The sequence below is a fragment of the Metopolophium dirhodum genome, chromosome 4 (genome assembly GCF_019925205.1).
Source record: "Metopolophium dirhodum isolate CAU chromosome 4, ASM1992520v1, whole genome shotgun sequence".
NCBI classification, from domain to species: domain Eukaryota; kingdom Metazoa; phylum Arthropoda; class Insecta; order Hemiptera; family Aphididae; genus Metopolophium; species Metopolophium dirhodum.
In genome coordinates, this window is record NC_083563.1 from 16,971,307 (window position 1) to 16,980,036 (window position 8,730).

Consider the following 8,730-nt stretch of genomic DNA (forward strand, 5'->3'; position numbering starts at 1 on the left):
AGATAAATAATTTTAACTATTTAGACATTATAGTTTGTTATAGGTATTGCATATAAAATTAAATACGTTATTTTGAATCAAAATGCATTAACTTTCGATAGCTTAATCAACACCTATCATCATCGTAGTATTTACTTTACATCATGATATTTTTTGGTAATAGAGTGGAGGTAAAAAACGTATATCAAAAAACTGCACTAAAATCATAGTATCTTAAAATCAGATGGTTTAATTATTGTTAGGGCATAATCTGTACATTATAAACATTAAACATATTATATCTACTAGCTGTGACATTAAAACTGTTTGCAATGATATAATAATTTTCCGTGGAACTTGCCGACTTAGTGAACACTGAAGTATGTCTAAAATGTCTTTAACACAAGCATGCTTGCATTACTCAAAACATTTTCAGCAGTTTTGGTAATATTTACTCTTAGAGAAACTATTGAAAAATTTGTAAGACGACCCCTACAAAGTTCCGCCTCACTCGATTTGTTGTGCTACATGAAGCTCTTTAGCTACGTTCTTCTAGGAAACAGTGTTCATAAAAAAAGATGAAAGGCATTTAAAAATCTCAGAATCTCAAAAATGCTATGAGAAATTTGAACCCAGAAAACTACCCTTCTGGAAATTGCATTGCGGATACCGCACCCGATTTTTCTGTTTAATTAAAGATTTTTAATTAGGTATTTTCATTTTTAAATCATAATTAAACTCACAACAAATGTTCGAACACAATATCTTTTCAGTCGTGGACCAGCTACCAAATCTTGGAAATCGCAGGTAATAATAGGTAACCTATTCCTCTGTGTATAGGTATTTAATATTATTTTTTACTCATTTAATTAGTTCATAAATTATTCAAACATTAAGAACATTATTATAAAATTATTCATGCAAATTATTAGTTACTTGTTTAAACACAAGAAATCGTTAAAATTATGCATAATGGCAACGTACAGTAATAATGATTATTACTATACTCTGCACATATTATAGTCACATCAGTTAACTACTTATTATTATTATACGTATACTACAGCCTACAGCCATCGAGGGAACAGTATCCATAACCTGTGATTAGTATTTAGTGTACCTATGTATGTTCACTGCAACAGTTGTAAAATGTAACGATAGATATCACGAAGGCCGTGTAAATGTCACATATATGCATAATATACAATGCTTAATATATTTTGTGAATGCAACATTAAACATACACATATATATATTTTTTTATAAATATTGAGTCGTTTCATCGTTTTCAAGTGTCAAAGCCCAAAGGTAATTAATTTAATTTATAAAAATGTAATGTTTTCGATGGTTAGCGGTGTAAATCAATTTCAATTAATGTGTGCATATCAACCTTGTAAGACGGAAAGAGCATTTTTTTGTGGAAAATTTGTTTTTCAAGAGATCGTTGTGGATTAAACCATACAGCGTTATAAATTATCTATTACGACTATACAGTAAGCATTTATCATGATATAAAGTATGCGCTAATTGATGCATTTTTAAAAATAATTTTTAATTTAACTTCTGAACACTTTATTTATAATATTTAAAATAATCGAAAAATTGAAATGGGTTAATTTTTAAATCCCACTTTCTAACTTAAATTTAATTCTATACGAAAGATTTCACGGAATATGTAATTGAAAACCATTGCACTATTTTTGTTTTTGCAATAGCTAAAGTGGAAGACATTTTTTTTATTGGCCTATTCCAATGCTATAAAGTTTTTTCTGTACAGTAATTAAACAAAATATGTGAATATGTTAAACTTATTAAATTTTAATATTTTACTTAACTACTATACTTAATAATATAATAATTTAATTATATATTTTGTTGACAAATGTATACGCGTATAATTTTAGTTTTTAATAAAACAAACAGTTTATATGACAAGTTATTGCTAATTAATCACCCAATAATATAATAATAATAATATATAATAATACAATAATATAATAATCCACCCATAATATTAGTTTAGAACAAGGAAATGAAAAACAATATTTATTTTTAATACATTAAAAAATTTATTTTAAATTTAAATTAATTTCTTAAGCCTGCAGGTATTATTTTTTACACAAATAATGATATTACTTAATAAAAAAAAATGGAGGTAATTTAAAGTTGCATAACAAGATACGTTTTATGAAAACGCTGTGGGTATTATTTATTTATTTTTAAATGAGAAAAAATATCAAATTATCATGTGTTTTCTATGTAAATAAATTTGTAAATGTGTATATACTCACTTTACATTATTAGGTACTTACTTCTACATGGTATCTTATTACTATTTGGAATTCGATTAGATTCCAGAAACCGTATCAGAACAATAACAATAATTAATGAAAAACATTGTTGTATTTTTTAAAATTTTTATTGAGTTAATACATTGTGTATGATTTGTTCAATTTTTCACTTTATAATATTAATAAATCGGTTAATTTGATTGAATTTATTTTTGGTTTGTAAATATTTTGTTGTATACAAATTAAATTCGCTCCAATAAAATAACAAAATATTAATAATATATGAATAGGAATCCCCCACGCGTTGTTTTGAATGTAAGACTTTTTATTACAGTTCTATAAATGTATTCGAATAAAGTATGATAATTATATCAAAATATATCTTTATCATAACATAACGTATCATCCAATTTTTGAAATGTGGTTGATCTTTACGTATAATATTTTGTAATTTTAACCTGTCTCGTGACTGAGTGTTACTGTACCAAGGTAATATATAGTATGAATAGAACTCCACACAAGCATGTAGAACCGGACAGGCAAACTTAAGTTTTCATGATTAGAAATAATATTAATACCGTATAGTGGCTATCAATACAAAGAAAAAAAATAAAAAATGGAAGAATTGCAGAACAAGGACTGTGCGTCGGATTTTATTTTAATTTTCACGCCGCGGCTAACTTTAATATTATTATTTATTAGATACGTAGCATGACGTCTAAGATATTAATTTATCATTTGATTATCAATTAAAATCAGATCAAACGCCCTCGAACACCGAATGGATTAATATGACCCAATCCGAACTCGTGCCAACTTTCGATCTTCACCATAGTTGGACGAGACTTGCGAGTACGAGTGGCATACGGCGTTGGCTAGTAAACCCAGGAATTGAAAATTGGGAGAAGTGTAATTTATGTGACTAAGACTTTGTCGCACAAACATCTCTGTATCAGCTTATTATACTTGATATAAGGAAACATGTGGGTAAATATACTAGTATAGTCGTATATTTAGTAAACTATGTCTATTTTTAAGTGTAAACATTTTCTATAATTTGAATGTTAGTTAAAGTTAAATAGTTTGTATTTAATCAAAATCTGTATCGTCCAAGTTATATAGGCTTTATCACTTGGATCGAAATGCATTTATTACGTTAATAAAATAATAATATTAGGTTTTACAGACCATTATTACAATTACTAATCTTAAAACTATTCTAGCATATAACTACTATTTGGGCAGAGGAGCCATTTATTAAAGTGACTCCATCGCTGGTAAAATTTAAAAACTTAGTAAAAACGATTTAGTTTAATTTTATTTGAATTTTTATATTTTTATGTTTGACTTTATAATATCACAATTGACCATAACAGACAAAAGGTCAATTTATGAAGGACGAACAAATACTGAACAAAATCTGCAAACAACACCAATAATAATAAAGCAATAATATAAAAGTCAAACTATATTTTTTATTGACCACGAAACAAAATAAAACTTACCTCTTGTAGTTGTAGACAATCGGTGTCTCGTGATCAGTTGGGTCCATATTATAGCTGGTAGTTATACAATTTAACTATTAATAATTTTACATAAAGACTAAAGATGACGTTATAAAAAGTTTTTAAGAAAAGATTTCTATGAAAATATTTTTAAATGCGTATAGAAATTATTGTATTCGCAATGACTGCTGTACATTTTCTGCAAACACACACCAATACAATTTGATCAAATTCTTATCATAAAATAATAGGTATATAATGTTATCTGTGATACAAAATTTTGTTTTTTCAATAACTTAACTCCTTAATTTTATACAATTTCTAAATGAACTGTTTTGAACTTAAATTTTAAAACCTAATGTTTATTGTTATACCTATATAAAAATGCTAAATTACAGATTATATTCTTATAATGATAATAAATAACAATTTAATAATTTATTAAAAAAAAAGTGTACAGAGTTCTCAGCAGATTTGCGCTGCAGGTACCTTACTCATGTGGTTTGAATGTTGAATTTATTATTATTTTTCTTAAAAATGTTAATTGGACACATTTGTAACAATAGTAAAATTTGTTACCAGTGAAAAAGTTTACCATATGTTTAAAATAATTTTTTTAATTTTATTGTTCACTGTTACTAACATATACATAAGCCGTAAGTTTTATTATGATTTCAATTTATATTGTGTTACATAATTTATAAATAATACTTTTCATCCTCTTTATTTTACTATAGTCTATAATTATATTAGTAATAGTATAACACTTACTAACATATTTGTATAAAGTATGTAAAATAATTTATATTTTACTTCTTACATTTTCTATAGACCTACGACGATTTACAATCTACGCGTAAGGCGATAATGTGTCTTAATTAATATAAAAACGTTTTTTCAACGTTCACACTCGTCGAGAGTTATTACAGTGCTTATTATTGAAAAAAAAATATATTCATTTATTTATTTATTTATTTTATTAATACTATTCAAGTCAAATCACGATACAACTATAACACAACTGGCAAATTCAATATCGAACAATATGTTTCAACTATCTGTCTCTTTCCGTTGATGCGTGATAATTCTAAACTTAATGTCTGGAGAAATCTTGACAATTCTATCATATTAGTGTTGAATGATAATGTAGTATATCTATAGGTACTCTATATTATAATATCAGATATAGATTAATAGATAATAGAAAATATTTGGTTTTAATAATTAACTACTGTTTTACTCAATCCTGACGACTTATCCAATGTCTGAATTCTAAAAACATGAGTAAACTTAACATTTTTTCAGTGGCCATTTCAGTTAAATATACCTAATGTTGATACATTGCTCCTCATCGTTTTTACGTTAAACTTACTATAAAACCCGAACTAAAAACTTGAAAGTGAATCAGTATAATGTATTCATTTGTTTTCAACTAAAGTCTAATAAAGTCTAAGTTATGATTAATAAATAGGTTTTTTGAATATTTTTCAGTTTATATTTGTTTTAAATGGTTGGCTGTGTTAGAACCTGAATAGATTTTTGTATGATTTACGCGGAAAGTTTGGAAGAAAATAAATAACAATTTCATAATTAATAACACAATATAATAAAATATTAACGGTTTAACGGATTGAACTCCGCCGGAGTCATCTGAATATCATTTTCCAAATTAAAGTGTTTGTTATAGATAACTATTATTTTATTTGTTTTATATTTAAACTTCAAAATGTTACCGAAACCATCAACTTACAATTTATTCCAAGTTGCAATAATGTTGACGATAAAATGTCGTTCAAACCTTAAAGTCAGATCGTTATACATCAGTCCTGAACTAAACACTTTTGTTCCACTATAAGTTGAGTTATTCTCATTGAAACAGTTACTTGCGAAGTTGTTGTGATGGACTCATCTCAGATCATGTAGTGTAGTTTGTAAACTTTCCTAAGCTGTTGCAGTTGTGGTATAGTTGGCCGGTTCCTGAAATTCTACGAAAACGTACTCAGATGACATGTCAAAATATATATTTTACAAATCACGATTAAATAGATCCCGAACAAGGATAATATTATTATGTTGTAGTTCGTACCCATCATTCGCATTAGAATTTGGCGGACACGATCCGATTAATATTATTAACTCACTATAGTCAATACAAATAGTGAGTCTATAGACGGACATATATTGATGATTCAAACAAATTACAGTATCTGAATTTTTCCAAGTATAATAATTTGTTGTAATACTTTAAATTATTTTTTATAGGTTAATACATTTATCTATACGTACCTATTGTGTAGATATCATTTGATAAGATTTCTAAAACTTACATTTAAAATTATTAATTTATTGTTGACGGTAAATTTACTTATTTTTTCAGCTGGTGACTTATGATTATTTGTCAACGGTTATAATATGCATTATTTTTACATCTGCTCTCTGCTCAGGTTGTTCACTAATAAATTTATCGTAAGTACCTACTAAGTCATTGGAAAAAATAAAAGTGATTTTATAATTTCATAAATATTTTCAATTTAATTATTTTAACGAGAATAGTGAATACAATTTACTTTGTAGTCGTTGTTACCTCTTATGAATGTTGAAAAAATATAGAAAGCCTTTCGTGGACAAAATTTATATAATAAATTAATAGCTTGAGTTTATTCAGGATTATTTTTCATTAAAGCGTACACGTCAGATAGGATCAATGGAGTACGTACGCAGTTGAGTTTTATTGCTTGGATTTTAATTTCAATCCAAGTATGAAACCTCACTACTCTTATACTACTCTTATAACTTCTATAAAAGTCAGTTTCGTTTCAGTCTGAAACATTTATTCGCCAAGCACAATAATAATAATTACATAAAAGAGTACTTTAGAAAATACCCAAAGGATTTGAATAATAATTAATATGTATTATGGCTGAGTGTGCATCAATTTTATTATAAAAATGTTGGTGCATTTTGGACCATCAGTATATTAAGGAAGTGGGTGGTTTGTTGAAAATAGTTTCAGTTTTAAATAAAATAATCTATGATAATCTTGATTGAAATAGTTACTTTTGGGGTCGGGTGGGTATAGGTGGGTCGGTTGTGTATATGCGTCTTACTCATAATGATATACTTAATACTTTAACACCACTTCTAGTGTGTATGCAATTTATCTTCTGAATTCAACTATTCAAGACATTTACGGAATTTAGGAGTTCAGAGTTAATAGTAATTATAAACCAACGGCTGGTGCAAAAAAAAAAATTAAATCCGTTTACAATTAATTTTAAACGTAAGTTTTAAAGATCAGATCAAAGATTATATACACAATATGTACACAAAAATATATCTGAAAAACATTTTATAACAACCATATGAATAGCTTTCGGTATTTGAATTAAAAATTAAATCTGAAATTGATTTAAAATATTTTATTTTACTTATTCAAACCAAATATAGACTATATTATGTTAAAGAGGAAACTGCAGACTATTGAAAACAAATAATATTATAAATTTGAATCTAATACATACCTAAATCCAAACAAATCAATATAAAAACAATTCACTGCCCAGTTTGTGAAATATATTTATATTTCAATTTTCAGTTTAAATGTGTGTAGGTAAGTACAATTATTAAAAAAAAATCGTGCGTTCGATTCCCAACATATTATGTTGGTTGTATGTGTATAGATTATATTCCAATGGATTTTTCTTGTAAGGGATCCACTGATTCAGACAATCAGGATGTTAATGATCAGTACAATGTTTAACCTGTATTTATATCAGCTATAGGTACATACTAAAATATTTTTTTATTCTTAAATGATTTTAGATACGTAAGATATACGCTGTGTTAAGAAACATAATTCAACCGACGACAAGTTTGTTCACAGTGACTGCCCGCACCTGTTAAGTGGTTAGTGCCATTAAATATGCAAATCACAACACTTTAAATTCCCCCTCCGCCATTGTATCTGAAAAAAGTTATCACTGTTTTTAGTTTTACCTTTTAAATAATATAACATTATTATTGAAACATCAGGTTTCTCAATGTTAAAAAATAAAATTCTTAATCAACCTTTTTGTTTTTATTTTAAGTATAAGTAAGTTTGTATGTTTACTTACAGTATATTGTTATTTATATAAGTGAAGAAGTTTAAAATAAATACTGCAGCAAGTCTAAAGAAATCTATAACGTAAGTAGGTAATCATTATTTTTTTTTTTTACACAGTATAAAAGATAAGCCCATTTTTTGTGTGTAATTAAATAAACAAATATTTTACGTGTTATATAAAATTTATATTATTCTTATGCATTTTAAATATTCAAGAAAACATAATATTTGACGATCCATAATATTGTTATTATTTTAAAGCAATCGAGACTGAATATTGTATGAAGGTAAAGTAGGGAAAATATTGATTTTTAATCAAAGAATTCGGTTAAAATATGGGTATTTCGTTTTCTACCACGTGTAATTTTATCGAACAAACATATTTAGGAAATAAATACACTTAGAAAATACAATACATTTAGATTTTAAAGAAGAAATTTGAACCCAGGAAGATTTTTCCCAATTAAGTTGTATCACTGTTATGAAAAATGTATGATATAATATTACATTGTAATTAATTAATTATATAACAATATTGTTTTAAAAAACAAGGAAATAAGAAAAAGGAATTATGTTTAGTAAGATTTACTAAATGTCTTAATAATTAATTACTTCTATATAAAAATCAATGACGTGTAATATTACACCGCCACGCTATATTGATATATTTTACATTTTATTAGCAAGATAAGATCAAAGGGTCAGTATTAAACTGTGTTATGGATTTCACATACCTAGGTATTTTTTATGTAAATAAATACCAATGTCAACATAAATAAATACAACACAAAAATGTCTATATTTTTTTACATTATACTGTTTTGAGAAAATTATTTGTTGAAATGAATTA

At 26.1% G+C, this 8,730-nt stretch overlaps 1 long non-coding RNA gene across 2 annotated transcripts; it reads left to right on the plus strand.

The window, feature by feature from the left end:
• Nucleotides 1-1,129: 1,129 nt before the first annotated feature.
• LOC132943761 (uncharacterized) lies at nt 1,130-7,999 on the plus strand. 2 transcript variants are annotated; one of them, XR_009664365.1, is made up of 3 exons: nt 1,130-1,472; nt 3,030-3,257; nt 7,598-7,999. It is a non-coding gene; the product is annotated as an uncharacterized LOC132943761 (long non-coding RNA). The 2 variants fall into 2 exon arrangements; XR_009664366.1 differs by having other exon boundaries at nt 1,130-1,287.
• Nucleotides 8,000-8,730: the final 731 nt, after the last annotated feature.